Source organism: Labeo rohita, chromosome 6, assembly GCF_022985175.1.
Source record: "Labeo rohita strain BAU-BD-2019 chromosome 6, IGBB_LRoh.1.0, whole genome shotgun sequence".
Taxonomy (NCBI): Eukaryota; Metazoa; Chordata; class Actinopteri; order Cypriniformes; family Cyprinidae; genus Labeo; species Labeo rohita.
In genome coordinates, this window is record NC_066874.1 from 27,184,841 (window position 1) to 27,204,506 (window position 19,666).

Sequence of the window (19,666 nt, forward strand, 5' to 3'; positions counted from 1 at the left end):
ACCAAACTTTATTTTGACGGGTTGTTGTGAAGATCTATATGTTTCTGTTTATATATGATGTGACCAGTGTTTGGTAAGTTATTTAAAAAAGTAATCCACTACAAATTACTAATTACTTCTTTAAAATTGCAATTTGATTACATTAATGATTACTGCATTTAAAAAGTTACTTTTAAGTTTACTGTACTTTTCAAGTTAGCAAAACTAAAAAAAACACTACAAAGTTAAACTCATCACTGTAAAAAAAAAAAAACAATTTGTTGAGCCAACTTAAAATAAATGTCACCCTTAAAATTTTAAAGTTCAGTCAACTCAAATATGTTAAGTCAACTTGAAATGTTAAGTTGTACTAAGTAACAACTTTGATATTCAAGATATTCAAGTTGACTAAACTAAAAAACTGGGCTGTTCCAGTTCCTGTTTCAAGTTGACTAATCTTTTTTTTTTTTTTAGTTGACTGAACTGAAATTTTAAAGCAGCGGGGTAACAAATTATTTTAAGTTGACTCAACAAATAGTTTCTTTCAGTGATTTAATATTGACAAAAAAATGATGCAAGTATCAGAACAGAAACATGAACGATCACTTGCATTTTTTCCTGATAACAGCGAAAAGAACTTAAAATATTACTGTAATACAACTATTGTTTAAAAATTTCTATACGCTCACTTAAAATGAATCCAAAATAGGTTTTAAATTAAAAATCAGACACATGATTACTAGAGGCATTAGCAATATTTTAAGCAAGAATTATAGTAATTTTTAAACAAAAGTTGCAGTAAATAAAACTACCACAGAAGGTTGGGTTAAATATTTAACCCAAATGCTGCATCAAAACAACCCTTTTGCTTGATTTGTTCATATTTCACCTTGTGCTGTGTTGGGATTTTTTTTTTTTTTTAGAGTGTAGTAAATGTGAACAACAAAGCCAAAACCTTCAAACTGCTGAACCATCCTATATCCCACATTGCCTAAAACAACTAGATCTCATAACTCAGACATTAACTGTGCTTTGCTTTAGGCTGACTGCTTGCTTTGAATACGCTTCTCCAGGACATTATCGGTTTTGTTTATTTCCATATACCCCACTATGTATCATATGATTGACATGATGTTATCTAACATTCATATGTAAAGAAAATTCAGTTGGATGCATGTTAACTCTCTTTGCTGCCATTATATAGAAATTAAGTCAAGTCAAAAAACATAAATCATACAATGGAAACAGGGGAGCCAATGTTACGAAATGTTTACATTTGAACATAAATCTGTCAAAACGATAAACAAGTTGCAAAATTATCTAACTATTAGAAACACCTAGCTGCTATAAACTGCTAAAAACACATTTTTGAAAACATCAGTCATTTCCTCTAGAGTTGCAGTCTCTTAACTTCATTCAGGCCTTATTCTGTCCAACATACTGTGCAAATAGTCTAATTTGCATGTAGCTGGAAAAATAATCCTCTCATTTATTTCTTAAACTCGAGATGAAAAACAGACTAATGGCTCTATCTTAATTTGGAATTTCTTGCCATTTATCACCTTGCAGATAGTTCATAGTTTTATCACTCATCATAAATATTGCAGGCAGTGTTAATATTAATTTGATCAGATATTAATTTTACTCAAAATGCGAGTAAAAATCAATTATTCAACAAAAGGAATGATCAGTGCAGCTGATTTTTAAAGTAGCTTTAAATAATCAATCCAGATCTACACCTTTCCCTGGTTATTGGTTCATTAGGTTAACAAAACAAAAAACAGCATACCTAAATCATAAATAATAAAGTAACCATGGAAACTTTTGTAAAACTGGTTACACATGATCAGCATAATCAAATGCGATTTGTTGACTCGCCGTGACATGTTGTACCCCTATTGGGGATTATCATGGATTACATGAATAAATTAGAACCTAATTTGAATACCAGTCTCCTCCCCACTGGACACTGTCTTTAGGGTAAATTAATCTCCTTCTACAGTCTGGAACGGACTAAATTACTATGATTATGGCTCATTGTGCGGGTTGGGGATGTTCAAAACCCCTCAGTCTACATACTGAACTTCAATGCATAACTCATCCTGACCGATGTGCTATGTATGATACCTCAAATCATGAGGGTATTGCATTTCAAAAAGATCAGACTTACAATTCTATTTAATTCTCATGCTACGTCATTCATATACATTAGTGCTGTCAAATCGATTAATCGTGATTAATCGCAACCAAAATAAAAATTTGCGTTTACATAAATTGTATTTGTACTGTTCATTTGTTACAAATATATAAATACACCCACATGCTGTATATCATTTATGAAATATATGTACTATATATTTATATACAATCTAAAAAATAAATAACTATGAATAATATATATATACACATACACACACACACACACACACACACACACACACATATATATTACACACATATTAAATAAACAGTACAACAACAGTATGTAAACAAACCTTTAATTTGTATGCGATTAATCGCAATTAATCGATTTGACAGCACTAATACATACATAATTATTGGGGCTGTCAGTCAAGTAAAATTTAATCTAATTAATTACATGATGTTTGGATTAATTAATCTAATTAAATTGCAAAATAAATTTGACTGTGAAAATACCCACAAAAGTTTATTTAAAGCTACTTTTGTGTTAAATGAGAAAGTATCAAGTAGACATTACAAATTGTAGCTTTAGAAAGAATTATTTTATTTGATTCAACATAGAATTTATTACCCAAACATTTGGGCTGCAACGGCCTAACGTAAACTATGGAACATAAAAGAAGATAATTTGAGAAACAACTCTATTTTTTGTTCATACAATGAAAGTCATTGGTAACCAAAACAGCTTTGTTACCTTTGTTTTTTTTTGGTGAACTATCCCTTTAATGCTTATTTTTATTCTCATGTATTTTTTTATGAAATTATACTCTAAATAAGAAACTAAATCTGCCAGCAGGTGGAGGTAAATGTCTTTATGAGTCATTAATTTATTAATTTGATTCGTTCAAATGGCTGATTCATTCAGGAATGAAGTAAATGGCTCTCTGTATGAATGGGCTTTTGAATCATTGATTCACATGATTCGTTCAAAATGCGGATTCATTCAGAATCTAAACACAGCTGTGTTGCTTTTAGACGTGCAACAATTCTGCTATGGCTTTAAAGGTAATATGTTCTCAGCAAAATTGAGCAAAAACACATAATATTGTGTTTACAATATAACACAATATCAACTTCTTTTTTACTGAAATGTATAAAATCACATGTAAGCTCGTGACAGATCGGGACAAAATCAGCACTCATGTCATATTGCTCTTGCTGCCCGTGTGATATCGTGTGATATGTGATCAATTTAAATACGAGACAAAACGCATACAGGGCCATTTTTTGCATAAATATCTTGAATTTTAGGGCATAACTGCATTTGTGGAGTTGCTGCACTGCATCATATTTGTCAACAGTCAACTATATGAAATATAAGATGACGTACAGGTCTAATGCGTTAAACTGACAGCCCCAATATATATAGATTCACATTGTACCACACTGTAGCATTGAGATGTCACAATTATTAAATTAAAATTTTTAATTTTTCCTTTTTTTTTCTTCCCTATAAAAAATTCCTTCTGCAGCACTACACAAATACATGAATATAAACATTTAATGGCAATAAACTTGATTAGATAAATAAGTAAATCAAGTGACATTAGCTACATTTAAAGAGTGTTCTGGCTGCTCCTTCCCTTCAATTATTCATCTCTTTCGTTACTGCCGAGCACATAGAAAAGAATTAAAAAGCGCTGATTCCTCCTAATTAATGCTCTCGCTGATACTCGCTACAGATGTCTTAGATTTCTCTGGTAATCTTTCACTGTGTTTAACCCTGTCAAACATTCAGGCGGTCTATTTTTTCCCCCAGTCTTTCTTCGTCTCGTGCCTCTTAACCCCCTCTATTTCTCCTGCTTGTCTATCCGTCCCATCCCCGCCACATTCTGTCTTGTCTCTATCTCTCCCACTAAATCACCACTTGATGTTTCTTAATTTATTCCACTCTTTCTCTCCTTTCTCCCCCCTCTGTTTCCCTCCCACTCACGGACACACACTCTCGCATACATGGCGAGAAGGGGGGTGGTGTGTTTTCTTTGGGTGAAACGTACGTTACTGTGTGAGAGAGGAGACTTTAAATAAACATCTGCACAGCATGGTCACAATAGAGTCTTTTGTGTTGAAATGTGGAGAGAAATGATGATGTTTTAAGGGCCATTTTCAGCTCAGCAGCGACGTGGACACAACGTGAGAACTCTCAAACTGGTTTGTGCACTCAAAAATGATAATTCTGTCTTCGTTTACTCACCCTCAAGTCGTTGCAAACCTATATGACGAACATTTTTCTACAGATGCTGGTCAGACTTGCCCATGCTATTACAGTGCAAGGACTTTCAAGCTTTGAAAAAGAACGCAAAGCACCTTAAGCATCACAAAAGTTGTGCATAGAGTATGACTAACGTGCTATATTATTTGTGTGAAAATCTGAACATTTCTGTCATAATCTGCTAACCACCAGAACCGGATTGAGTCATTGCGTTAAATTATTTTGATTTGCGAACAAATCATTAATAGATTCCAAAGGATGAATCATTCATTCATAAATCAGACATTGCTGCTTTTTCCTCATTAACACACAAAGAGGCAGGATGTCAAAATTTACAGTGAATAATGACTGAAATGCCGACATTTTACGGTGCTTTCGCAGAATTTTTGACTTTTAAACACTCCATAGTGGCATAAAAAAGCATGGAAACAATCCTCAATTTATCTTTATGTTCTGAGGAAGAAAACTAATTATACAAGACTGGAACGACTTTATTTTTGTCCTTTTAAATTGCAAATGCAGCTGAAGCAAAATCCTACAAATTAAAAAAAGTCTTGTATAACCACTATCCATTGCATTAAAGCACAAACCAATATTTTTCCATGAAATAACTTACCAGTATGTATATGTAGACTCAACACTCTCCCGCTATTCTGAGCAAAGGCCGTATCTGTTTCTGCTTCCCGTCGGCTAGCGTTCACTCTTTGTTTCAACACATTCCACATCAACAAATAACACTCTATGCAAAGTAATGCCTGCAAATTGTTTTGGATCTGTATTTGAATATTTAAATGCTTCACTTTAGATCTAGATATATGGCAGCAATTTCCATACGAGTATGAAAAAGGTACACACACACACACACACACACACACACACACTACATGATAGCGGTTTGTCATTCTTCCCTGCCCGACAAAGATCAATCAGATACATAGCAAACACTCACATCCCTATCACTGCGACATCATTTTTTAGAAACACAGGGTCACCGAACTAGCACAATAAGTGCCCAAAGTCTGAATTAAGTGTTGTGGGTACAAGGATCAAAACAGCCGCCCACACTACAGCATTTAACCAAATTGGACGTGTTGATAATATTACATTTACATATAACATAACTGCACAGCTCTGAGCGATTACAGTCGAAAACCAGCCTAGAGACATGTATGAACTTAACACGGGTTGCTTACAAGAGCACCTGGGAATGAAATTTCACATGTGGGTCAACACTGCAGGGTCAAACTAGCAGCTAAAGTTGGCAAATCGATTCTAGGCTCATCATCCCATCCATCTTAGCATTTAAACACCCTCGTCGGGTCAACAAGTACGGCGTACGCCCGTTGTTCTTCCCGGTTATGCAAGGCCATGCTATTTGCTTAAAAAGATGGACAGATTACGCTGGAAGGATCGCAATCCTGGGGCCGAGCGCGCCGGCTAGCGTTTGTTACTTTGTGCGGCTGGAGAAAAAAAAGACAAGCTGGATTTTCAGATTTTGAGAAGGACAAGATGAGAGATGCTTTGATCTTTTGACTTTGAGAGGGAGATACTGACTCTGTGCTGTCTATCTGTCTCTAAAGAAAAAAGTATGACTGAATATCTTACAAAAATGTCAGGAATAAGTGTGTGAACATGATGAACATATTTTTTAGGAACAAGCAGTGAAAAGATATGGCCTTTCAAATGTAACACAATAAAGAAAGAAAGATTTGTTTCCATTGTTTTATCATATTGTGTATTAAAGGTGATTTAAAAAGCCTCTTTAGAGATTTGTAAAATGTTTCTTAAAATGTTTTTAAACATGTATATAAAAATTGTACACTACCAGTCAAAGGATTTTTGAAAAGTAAGATTTTTTTTAATATTTTTTGAAGACGTCTCTTCTGCTAATCATGGCTGTACTTATTTGATCCAAAGTACAGCAAAAACAGTAACATTTTGAAATATTTTTACTATTTGAAATAACTATTTTCTATTTGAATATACTTTTAAATATAATTTATTCCTGATTTCAAAGCTGAATTTTTTTTAGCATCATTACTCCAGTCGCATGATCCTTCAGAATGATCATTCGAATATTCTGATTTGCTGCTCAAAAATATATTATTATTATTATTATTATTATTATTATTATTATTAATAAAAATATTATTATTATTATTATTATGTTGAAAACAGCTATGTAGAATTTTTCAGGTTTCTGTGATGAATATAATGTTCAGAAGAACAGCATTTATTTGAAATAGAAATCTTTTGTAACATTTTAAATGTCTTTATCATCACTTTTGATCAATTTAAAGCATCCTTGCTACTGTACATAAAATAATTAATTTCTATAATTTCTTCCCCCCAAAAAATGATGCTGACTTCAAGATTTTTAATGGTACAGTGAATAATGTTACAAAAGCTTTTAATTTTAGAATCCTGAAGAAAAAAAAATCCTGAATCCTAAAAAAAAAGGTACTCAACCGTTTTAAATATTGATGATGATAATAATAATAATAATAATAATAATAATAATAATAATAATAATAAAGTGTTTCTTGAACATCAAATCAGCATATTATAATTATTTCTGAGGGATCATGTGACACTGAAGACTGGAGTAACGATGCTGAAAATTTTGATTTGATCAAGGAATAAATTACATTTTAAAATATATTCAGATAGAAAGCAGTTATTCTAAATAGTAAAAATATTTCACAATATTACTGCTTTTGCTGTATTTTGGATCAAATAAATGCAGGCGTGGTGAGCAGAAGAGACTTCTTTAAAAAAACATTAAAAATCTTCCTGTTCAAATACTGCTGCCGGGTATATATATATATATATATATATACACACACACACACACACATATATATATATATATATACACACACACACACACACACAATAGCACAATAAATGTAATTATAAATAAAATTGGAATATATATAACCTTGAAGAATATACATATACATATATATACACATATATACATACAAATAAATAAATAAATATATATATATATATATATATATATATATATATATATAAAAATTGTATTGCATACACTACCAGTCAGCATAATGTTTTATATATACACATATACACACACATATATATATATATATATATATATATATATATATATATATATATATATATATATATATATATATATATATATATATACACACATGTTTAGTTAGTATGGAGAAATACAGCCAGATCTTTAAAAGCACGGCTCTGAATATGACTGGGCGAGAAGAGGAAAAAGATAAACAGAAAAAGGGAAGGGGGAGGGTAATGGCACTGAGGCAGGATGATATGGCAGGGTTTGGCAGAGGCCTATAGGATGCCAGCGAAGGTGTCACTAATCTTCACGTGACCCAAGGGGGAGAGAGAGCAAGACAGAGAGAGAAACTGTCGGCTTCTTTAGATTCGGGGTGCTGTGACTCATCTGTTGCTTGTCACATTGGGTTTGGAGCGTCCGCGAGGCAGCCATGACCCAGAGCGGAACCCGTGTCCTCCGTCTGTGTATTTACAAACAGAGACAGGGCACAAACAGGCTGGGGTGAGTCGCTTTGGCAGAGCTGTGTGGAGCAGGGGCGTATAACACCACCGAGCAGAGGGAGAGAGGGGGAGGACAGATGGGATTGACCCTTATGTCACCATTCTGGACAATATGACATTGCCAATGTGTGTGTGTGTACAAAAAACAGACTGGATATGGAGTTTTAAAGCTTAAAATTACTAAAAGAAGGGGGAGTATGCCTCATGATTAAATTAAATGATTAATTGTTGTTAATTAAATGCAATATGTTAATATGAGTAAAATATAGAAAAAAAGTGACTTCATGTTGAATGAATAAACTTAACCACTTTGATAATGACTTATTACATAGAGTATACATATACACACTGTCATTCAAAAGGTCAGTAAGATTTTTCTAAAAGATATAATTTTTTTATTCATTCAACTGATCAAAAGTGACAGTAAAAGTGACAATTTTCTCAAAGAATTCTGAAAATAGTTCCACAAAACGTTTCAACACTAATAACAACAATAAGAAATGCTTCTTTAACACCAAATCAGCATATTAGAATGATTTCTGAAGGATCATGTGACACTGAAGAGTAATGGCTGCTGAAAATTCAGCTTTGCCATTACATAAATAAATTACACTAAAATATATTAAAAGAAAACAGTTATTTAATTCAATATTACTGTTTTACTCCATTCTTGATCAAATAAATGCAGCCTTGATACAGACTTATTTAAAAAAAAAAATCTGAAACAAAATCTTACCTACTCCAAACGCTAGTGTAAATGACTACAACAAAAACTGAAAAAAAATAATACTCTCTATATGTGAAACCAAAGTTACGTTGGTAGCGCAAACCACAAGTACAATTAGCTGCTCAGTTTCTTTTTTTGTAAGGTTGTTCGCATGATCTTTTAAAGAAATGGCTTGCCGAGCACAGTTTTCTTTCCTGTGCTGAGGTATTTCCTATTTACACAGGAAGTTGGGGCGGAACATAACGAAGCGAACCTTTTTTAAAATCGCCAATAGATTTTAAAAGTCTGTTTTGACCTCAAAGCAAATAAACATGGACAAAAAGCCACAAAACAGGTATCACACCTGAAGTCACAAAAAACGCCACGGTGTGAACGTAACTCAAAAGTCTTAAACAGCCAACCGACCTGCACAGTTCAATTATTAAATGTCATATTCTGCACAAGTGTGCAAAGCTACATTCAAAGATAATCAAGATATTAAAAAAATGAGGTAGAAAAGCTCTGAAAGGTGTCGACTAATGTAACTAATGGCATGTATTAAAGTAGCGCGGTGTGCCTTAAGATCTTTTCTAACCTAAATAATTAGTCAATATTGAAAAGGTTAAATTCAACAGCAAGAAGAGCTTTCATGTCCTCGTGTGGAGTCATAAATGTAGTCCTCTCATTAGTCATAACCCATCTGCAACATGTAAGTAGCAATTATGAGTCCTAAAAGTGCTTTTAAAGAAAGTGGTAAACCATGTGCAAGACGTTTAAGCGAAGACCCTCTTCAATAACTCTTGTCACAGCCGCCTTGCTGGCCACTTTAAAACCGGACCCTGCAAAGTACACTTTAATGGACAAGCTCGAATCCACCTGCTTTCGCTTTCTGTTCTGGTCATAAATCTGAATAACTAAATAATAACCTGCACTTAAACATATCTCGAGTGCTTTTCAACTCGGATCGCCAAAAGTTTGGACTTTCAGAGCCCTGAAAAATCAATATTCAAGAGGAAATAATCATGCATTTTGAGTTCATTCGCATGCAATGCAAAGGACGAACGCATTTAAACTCATCTAAAAGTTTGTCAGAAGAGTGTGTTGTTTTGTTTGTTATGTTTAATTCATGTTGCCAACATGGAGCCGAGCCAATGTCACTGTATTGACTTTCAAATCTGTGATCTTTGAACTAACATGAAATTGTGTAGTTGGAAAATGACAAGAGATTGATTTCCATAAGTCTCATAAGCACAACTGACTATGTAAATAGGGCTGATTTCTTTATGGGGGTGGGGGAAAATAGCTCGGCTCTCCATTTACATTATCAAATGACACAATTTACATTCATGTTTTCCATTTACTATCAATCTGTAACGTACACAGTTTTGCAAGCGGGCGTAACTGTTAGAAGCACTTCTCTAAAACGTTGCCTGGCCGGGCTGGTAGGAATACAGACTTTGCGGGAGCTCCATTAAACTCGCAACGCAATACAGTACATGTGAAAAAAAAAAAAAAAAAAAAAAAAAAAACTTGCTAAAATACATAATTCAAATCAAACACTGATGACACAGTTGAGACATTTAGAAACACTCTAAATATACGTGGGTTAATGTTTGCTGAGCACCTGTTTTAGAGACAACATGATTTGTCATGTGCCGCAAAGGGACGCTTTTTATGACTGAAGGTCATGAATATATAAATGTTTACTGTAAACAACAGGATTTGAACACAGACTGGCACTGTGACATGTGGGCAGTGTCATGGTTTGTTTGTTGTGTTTACACATCACACAGGAAGTGAAGGCCGCAAGAGACATGGCTCAAAAACGACTGTGGCGGTACACTAGTCAAACTGTTTACGGTCTTAGAATTCAAATTAGCTAGAACTGATCTTGTGTACATGCTGATAGCATGCGAAAGCCATCTAAACTAAACTAAAATGTGTTTTGAAAGTGTCTGGAAATTTAAGTCTCACTTACAAGTATAGGAATGTCCTTGCATTAGATACGAATTAAATATTAAACCAAGTGGCAGCTATTATAAACAAGCAAATGAATAAATTCATAATTAACCTGAGCATCATTAATACTGTATTTTTTAAAAAATGAAACAATGTGGAATTTATTCTAAATAAATAAATACATAAAAATTAAACTACATAAAACATGTTATAAATAAATAAACAAACAAGTGTCATTTTAATAAATAAAAAATAAATAAAAAACAGCTGCAAGCAGTGATTACCGGGATTCAAGCGCTTTAGGTGTTTAAGCACACAAGGAAAAAGATATTACATATTATTTAGCAAGGCTGTAACCACCTAAATCAATTATTCAAAAAGCATTTTTGTCAAATCCAGAAATATGATGTTTTTATAACATTTATAACTGTTATAGTGCCAGCTGTGGTCCTATCCCCTGAAACTTTGCATGCTTGTTTAGAATCACCTGTCCCATTTGCTCAGCAGGTTTTGTGAAGTTTTGAGTTTTTGTTTAGGATTTATAGGCTTTTGGGTATATTTGGACAGGCCCCTTTTCTAAAGGACCCCAATATAGCTTCCCAAAGAGTAAGTTTCAACATGTTTTTGATCATTAGAGAGTCCAGAGAATTCCACTGCAGTGTTTTTTTCCAGACTGAGTGAAAAACCTATGACTAGCTCGCAAAAGTAGGTTTTTCACATTAAAATCATTTAAATCAATCATGTAAAAATGGTTTGATTGACAGTAGTGGTTCTAGAGGCAAAGTTGTTCGGAATGAGGAGGTTTATCATACGATACGAATATTGCGTGTATGTGCGGAAAACCACGCAATGAACAATCGTTTACGCCCTCAAAAAAAAAAAAAAACGCAATACCGCACCCCAGTGGCCGATTTCTTTCAAATTTCTCACAGACCTTTGGGGCCATGAGTCAAACAGGCCCACCAAGTTTCGTTCTGATCCGCCTCCGTTAACGTTGTCTAATAGGTGCTCAAACTTCATCGGCACTTTGGACCAAGACGATTTTCATGTTGAAAGAACAAATGATTGCCTAGTTATAGCCATTTTATGTTTTTTCCTCTCATAGCCAATCTCCATGATTTTTTTCCTGTGACCTCAGCTTGAGCTCTTACATAAGTGTGTTGAGTTTGGCAAAGATATCTCATTCCGTTTAGGAGTTACAGGCATTTTACTAAAAGTGGCCTCACCCCCTTCAAACGTTTTGGCATCCTTTTGCCACGGTGAGTTAAAAAGTTCAACTTTTTTAATGTAATTAATGATATTCACTCTCCAAAAAATCTTTCTGCACTGGTTTGGCTCAATCAGGCGAAAACGATATAACTTGTTTGCAAAAGTAGGTTTTGCAAAAAAATGCGAAATAACCGAAAATTTCGCCAAATCTGATCACGATTGAATCTGAGGCATGCATTTTGTCCAGCATGAGCCAAGGATTCCAACGACATAAGACACTTGGGTCATTGATTGACGGTTTAGGAGTTATGAGTGATTTCGTACTTTCAAACGCTGTAGCGCCCTCGTCAGGCCGATTGGGATGAGCTTTGGTCACATTGTCGGCAGTGCAAGTACTACCATCCCTCCAAGTTTCAAGTCTCTATGACTTACAGTTTGGTTTGCACAATCAGTTTTACATGGATATCACTCATCCGTGACCATTCCAACAATTAAATTCCAACAAACCACATGCCATTTGCTTTAAATAAATAAACAAACAAACCAAAAAAAACAAACATTAAATATCAGACCAAGTGACATTTATTTTAAATAAATAAATAACTAAAAGTATTTCATAAAACTTGTTTGTTGGGCTTTAAATTATACACGAGAACTGCTGTTTAGAAACTGCTGTTTACAATTTGCACTTGTATCCTAAATTCGCATATGCATGAACTAAAGTGAATAAATCACAAAGAAGGTAACTTGAGGTGAAGTGACTTCATATATTCACTAAAAATGACTTTGGGACCAATTGGTTAAAAGTAATTACAAGAATGGTTTAAAAAGTGCAATTTTGAGAAACGGTCATTTGCTTGCAAATTCCACTTGGTTTAATACTTAGTTATCTATTGCAATGAAATTCATTCAAAAGTGTAGCAAGAGTGTCCAAATGTGCTTTTAGGCACACGCATACACCGTGAGACGTACCGTTCAGCATCCACAGGGCCGGACCACTGCACTCTCCTGCCTGGAGGACAGACAGCAGGTAGAAAGATTTGTGGAAGAGAAGACAGAAAGGAGAGACAAGGAAAAAAACACGAGTGAGAAATGAGGAAATCTACTGAAAGTTCGAATCATCAGAGACTGGTGCTCCACATCCAGTTCCCAAAAAAACTGATGTGGATTTTGTGCTAATTATCCAGCTGATATTGTGATAGCTTTATCTCCAGACAAATCAAATGGAGTTTTCTTTTCAGAGAAGAACAAGGTAACGAGGGAGGGCGCACGGAGAGAGGTCACTTTGAAACAATTGTTCATTATCCGCTTCCGTCAAGTTTATTTTCGCTCGGCGTTTAAATAATCTCGCCATACATTTTTAGCATCTTAAAAGGGCAAAATTCCCTTGATTAAACAAATAATAGCACATTCAAGAAAACTGTAATTGGGTTCAAATTGATTCGAGCGGATGCTCTAATTGCATTTAAACACTCTTCCTCCCTAACCCTGGATTCGCAGCTTCTTAATTACTGGCCCTCTCCACGCAAATCCCTCCGGCGGAGAGGTGGAAAAATAAAAATAGTGCGAGTTTTACGGCACATTGTTAAACTGACCTATAAACTTTTTTATTCAATATAAATGAAGGCCCAGTGGAGGCAGGGAGGGTGAGGTGTTGAGGGAGCGCTACTAAACTCAGATTAGCCCAATCCCCTCCGGACTCCGTTCCTGTCACTCATCTTCGCCAACTTTCTCCCTCCCTTGCTTTTTTTCCGCCGAGGGGAGGGAGAGGCAGAAATGTGTTTCCTGAGAGAGGTGGAAAAGGCACATCCTGATTAGAAGAACGACGGCCCGCCTGGCCAGCGCGGCCGCCACTGCTGTCTTTCTTGCAGAGGCAGCAAAAGCTGCGCGTGCCAACTCAAACAGGGCTTTCTTTCACACCGCGTGTGTGTGTGCGCGCGCGCCCGCGGTGGCCTTCCTGAGGGCGCGCTGCAGCTGGAGCTCTCTGAATAAAGGTAACGGGCGAAAAGTCAACGCTACTGTAAACTCTCCGCCCTCCCCCCGTCTTTCACCAGGACGTTCCGAATCAAAAGAAGAAACAACCCCACCTAAAAACACGCGCATTGTTTTTTTTTCCCCTGCAAAGCCTTCCCACGAATTACAAAGGAAAAAGTTTGTAAAGAGGGCAAGAGCTCGCTTTATTCCCGGGCCTGTGATCGTGCCAAACAAAATGCCAGGAGAGAAAGTGACATTCAGTGTTGGTTTGAAAAAAAACGAGCAGTTTGAAAGTGATTAGACTCTTTATTTCATTGTTATGAGCCTGACACCAGAGAGGAAACCAGAACAATCCATTCAGCCATGTTTTCCTTTTTTTCCTCCCTCTTTCTTGCTCTCTGAATTTAGAAACACTAATTAGTTTTGCTCTCATAAACCCAACCTGAAAACGGCCAATTAGATAGTGTGAAGTAGGAGACGTGCTGAAGAAACAAGTGCTTGAAGGGAGAAAAAAAAAAAAAAAAAACCTAGGACTAAAAACCTCATCATCCTTCAATTACAGCTTCACATGCACCGCAACGACAGAGAAGAATAACATTTCACACTTTCCGTGCTGAACATATGCCGGTTTGGCGTTCAGTCGTTTGATGGGGAAGGGCTACATGGACGTACTGCAACATAACGGTGTTATGTAAATGAAACGCGATAATGCTTCATCTGTATTGGTTGTTATTCGAGTCTCTCGGGGTGTATTGAGGTCACCGCGCTAACCGAACCACCTGGCTAACCACAGCAGCAGCTGGGCTTTAGCGTAGAGACCAACCTGACCAATGCGTTCCTCTAAACCACCTGCGTTAATCTGATATAGCAATTCCCCGTTTTCAAGGGTACCTTCACGCAAATGACGCAAAAATGGCCGCTTTTGTTTTCCAAAAGGGCCTGTTTGGGGTTTCGTGCCAGGTGGCTTATTTTCATACAGAGGACGTCATAAAAAATTAATGATAAACTTGAGCAAAATTGTCTTCAGGAATTTTTGGGGCCGGTCCCCCGAGTTGACCCGGGCGAGTCTTTCATCAGTGTCAGAGCGAAGACTGATGGCCTGTCAGAAGAAAAGCCCTCCTCCATTTCTGGCCGGCTCCTGGGCTGGGCAGCGTGGCTAAAAAAAGGGGTCCGGGCGAAGCGGCGCTCGGCGCTTTTTGCCGGGAATGAATTCTCAGATGCCGGGGTCGCTGCCAACGTCCTTGCAGCCAACGGCTGAGAGGGCAGCAGAGTTCATGCTAACTGCAGCTTGGACCTGCGCTGAACATCTGCTCATGAATGAGCCGGCCGCCTACTAAAAAAGTGCTGCTGCACTACGAGGGCCCGCTGATGAAAAATTCAACGCTCTCTTTCTCCTGGCACGCTTGTTTTGCGTCTATTCTCCTGAGCCCGACCCTGCGGAATCATATTAAGAGAATCTGCGAGCGCACCGCAGAGTTTATCTGGAAGAACAGCTGGCGCTGAAAAGGGATCTGCTGCTGCAGGAGAGCTCGGGGACTTTCGCACGGAGATCTGCCGTCACGTACGCTGTTTGTCCTTGAAGAAGGGAAAAAAGGGTTAAACATCCAAGTAATATTCTGGGAGAGGTGGCTACATCTAGCAATTACCGTAACTCTGATGGAACGATGATAGTGAAGATCATGCGACAACCTGTGTCAAGAGTTGATGTTCAATCAAGTGTATTAATACGAGACAATGTTTTTTAGTTAAAATAAAAATAGTTTAATGATTAAAACAAGACAAATTGCCAATGGGACAAAAAAGGCAAAAAATGACTTTTTTGGATACCTAATATCAGGTGATATAGCTAAAAGCCTTTTGCTGGTATTCACTATTTAATCTCAACATTTATGTTGTTTGCTCAAAAACATCTTAAAAATTGTGATTTGATTCATAATCTCTCCGGCAGAATACCATAATTAATTAATGGCTCAACCATAAATTACAGTCAAGTAGATTCAAAATGTTTAATGCAAGAATTGCGAAGAAATCCATGTTCCAGAACATTTTTCAGATTTACATATAATTTTCTCACCCCCTTGTCATCCAAGATGTTCATGGCTTTCTTTCCTTTCTTCAGTCGTAAAGAAATTATGTTTTTTGAGAAAAACATTTCAGGATTTCTCTCCATTTAGTGGACTTCTATGACGCCCGCGAGTTTGAACTTTTAAAATGCAGTTTTAATGCAGCTTCAAAGGGCTCTAAATGATCCCTAGGTCTTATCTAGCAAAATGATTAGTTATTTTCTTAAAAAAAAAATAAATAAATAAAAACTAGCTCTGAGTGTACTCTGTGTATTCCAGTTCAAGACAGTTACGGTAGGTCGGAAAACTTGCACCTCATTTTCAACTTTCAACATTTCCTACATGGCTGTTTTACCTGTTTTGTAAAGGGTGTTTGACCTTCTTTGCAAGTTGACTTTGTAAACACTGGGTCGGTACTTCTGCAGCGAAGTAGGATGATTTTGAAGTTGGAGGAGAAAATGAGATGGGAGTTTTTCAACATACACTGTCTTGAACCGGAATACACAGTTGACACAGAGCTAGACAAAACGAGCATTTGAGGTTAAAAAGTACATAAATTGTCAATTTTGTTTAGAAAATAACCAATCGTTTCGCTGGATAAGACCATTCTTCATTGGCTGGGATTGTTTACAGCCCTTTGAAGCTGCATTTAAACTGCATTATGGACTTTCAAACTTGTAGGCACCATAGGAGTCCACTATATGGGGATTATTTCTGGAACGTTTTCTTCAAGAAATTTCTTTACGACTGAAGAAAGAAAGACATGAACATCTTTAATGACAAGGGGGTGAGTAAATTATCTATAAATTTTTGTTCTGGAAGTGAATTTCTCCTTTAACCCTTTAACTGTCACTCCCATTTTTGAACATAGACATTAAAATGCAGTCAAACCTAAATTTTTATAATTCATGAACAAAAACATTTTGTAACATGATTTTAATGCACATTTTCAATGTCATAATTAGATTATGATTTATTTGTAACATGGTGAAGTAAATATAGGTGTCCCATATACAGGACGGTGACAGTTAGGGGGTTAAGGTCTAATTCTCACTATAAACAACCCATTAACTATGACTTTTGCCTCAATAAACTTCTAATTTGATGCTAATTAATATTTAGTAAGGTAGTTGTTAAGTTTGGGTAGGATTAGGGATGTAGAATAAATGCTTTTATTACTAATAAACAGCCAATGCATTAATAATAGGAATGCTAATAAGCAAATTGTTAATAATGAGAAATGGTCACTATACTTGTGTCTTACCAGATCAAGACATAACAATAACAAGCAATATTTGACTATTTATTGATTATTTGCACTAATAAAATTAAAGACAATGAAACCTCACCAATAAACTTTCAGTGACTATTTTTGAGATTATGCAAACAAATCACCAAAGTTTGATTTTATTCATTATAATAGATAAATAAAGCAGAGACACTGCTGAACTCTCACTGCTCTCATAATCAGAAGCTTTGAGACAAACATTGTAAAAATCAGTCATACAGCCTTCTGGAAACTTAATGGCCAAACACACAGCACATTAAGAGCACTCTGATATTTACAATGCATCATTATTTGCATCATTGCTATGAGGCTGTACAGTACGAATATGGGTGGCTGCTTAATGTCCCAAGTCAAAAAGCCCACCTTCTTTAATAATTTAGTCTATCAATGTTGCAAAACAACTAAAAAAGACAGAAGAATGGCTGCTCTGCCATTCCATCACAGTGCTCTCTCCCCGACACTGCAATTTCCAGGTACAGATAATCATAGTCTCCACTTTACTAAAGTCCAGCTAAATATTTGATTCACATAAATCCACCAAACCATTATACCTACAGGAGAGTCAGAGGTTTTCTTTGGAAACGTATCGCTATGAGTAATAGCAGGAGTTTAAGGAAGTGGTCAAACTGAAATAACCGATTACCTCACATTCAGCAATTTCGCTTCTGTCTCAGGCCAGGATAGGTTCAGCTCAGTGAGCCATAAACATTTTGTTTGTGTATACTGTGGCGTGGTAAAATGCGGAACGGAGGCTACAACATTTGGTTTCCATGTTCGCAGATGGTTACATGTGCTGTGGAACCTTTTAGAGACATCAGCAAAAAAACTGGGGAAGCATTAAAATAGGTATTACACGGTATTTGTTTCCGATTGGAACGTTCCAACTTCCTTGAGAGACCCAAGAACAGAAATTGCAACTTTTGTCACGGGATAAAGCGGGTCGCGCCCGTAATATGCAAAAAGTCTGGCTTTTTTGAGCACAGCTGTGATTTTTGTCATGATGCACCTTTAGATAAGTTTCCAACAAAAAGCCCCTAATCAAAAAAGGTAGTGATGCCCGCATCTAATGTGCTTGTGAGACCACAATTTATCTGATATTTAGCCCATTTGCTGCTTGACAAAACCACATTCTCCAAAGTAAATCTGTACATCTTCTGAATGCAACTGAAGGATTGCCTAGGCAACACTAGCCACAAATACAAGAGAGTTTCTGAGCAGTTGTCGGGCCACTGTTAAAGGACTTCTTAAAGAAATTCAGTCATAATTTACTCACTATTATGTCTTACAAACATGTATAACTTAAAGAAGATATTCTGAATGTTAAAAAAGAAAAAGCATTCATAGAAATTTGCAGCTTTCAAAAACATTGTAATATAAAACAACTGGCATACAAATTCAATATTATTGCGTTATTAAAAGTCAGCACTGAGGTGAATGTTCAATAAGCCATCCTATCAGATCTAGAACTGTGTTTTATCTTTTTAATACATCTAAATGTGTCAGTAGTAGGGAGTGAGAGAGAGGGAAACATTGGTAAATATGACTGCTTAAATTTAATGCAAACATTGTTGACACATAATGTAATTTAAGTTGGGTAGTGTGAATGAAAGCCCAGCAGGGGTAATAATACTCTCCTAATGAGAATCCTCGCTCGCTGTAGACCTTGCTGAGATAGCCATAATGCATGGCTCCTCTCTTTTAATAAAATAATTGTTACAGTTATTAAAGATGAATCTCATCAGAGGCAGGATGACAAAATAATTCATTACCAAAAGCATGGCTTTAAATAGCTGCAAATTAAATTTCCCACAGAAAATATGCCTGTAGATGAATGGGATCGTTATTTCATAAATATTGGATTCAGTGTGCCCTTGGAAGACAAAAAAAAAACGCATCCGAACATCCATTTTAAAAGTTCACTGCGAAACGCAGTTAATAAATGACTCTAAACCCACAAATAATTCTTAGCACATATGTTAATTTGACAAAGGAAAAAGGCTGCATTGTGGATGGAGTTTAAAGGTCCGGGTCGGCACGAACCACGGCTTGATAATGCGCCGCTTAATACGGATACCGCCAACGTATAATTACTCCGATTATTTAGAGTTCCTGCTGTTTACTAAAGGCGCAGAAACTTCCCAGCAAGCACTTGGCATCTCCTGTCCTCTCTCTCTCACACACACACACACACACACACAAACACACTCACACACAGCAGGATGTAAAGAGGAAAGCTTTATTAAGATCCTGCAGCCATAAAAGAGCAGGGTGACTAACCGGCTGCATTAGCGTCTAAAAGCCAAAGTTATTTAAACCCAATAAAACACTAATACATTGTTTGAGTGGAAGTTACAGTGAAGTTATCTTCACCTTAATAACATCACAGCCAGCCTGATGTTGTTTAGATCAATAAAGCCCATTACAAGAACAGGCCTCAACATAGATAACAGGGCTCAAGCGCAGTGATGTAACACTCTATGGCATCTCAAAGAAGAAAGGAACCTTCTATTAAATAA

At 36.1% G+C, this 19,666-nt stretch overlaps 1 protein-coding gene across 6 annotated transcripts in view; it reads right to left on the minus strand.

Moving 5' to 3' along the window:
- foxp1b (forkhead box P1b) overlaps positions 1 to 19,666 on the minus strand; it is a 207,743-nt gene that overhangs the window by 152,236 nt on the left and 35,841 nt on the right. For 4 of the 6 annotated variants that reach the window (XM_051113080.1, XM_051113084.1, XM_051113078.1 and 1 more), the window contains exon 4: positions 12,798 to 12,837. The exons of the other annotated variants lie outside the window; for them this stretch is intronic. The gene's annotated coding sequence lies outside the window, so the exon portion shown is untranslated. The remainder of the gene's footprint in view (positions 1 to 12,797; positions 12,838 to 19,666) is intronic. 6 annotated transcript variants of the gene reach the window in all.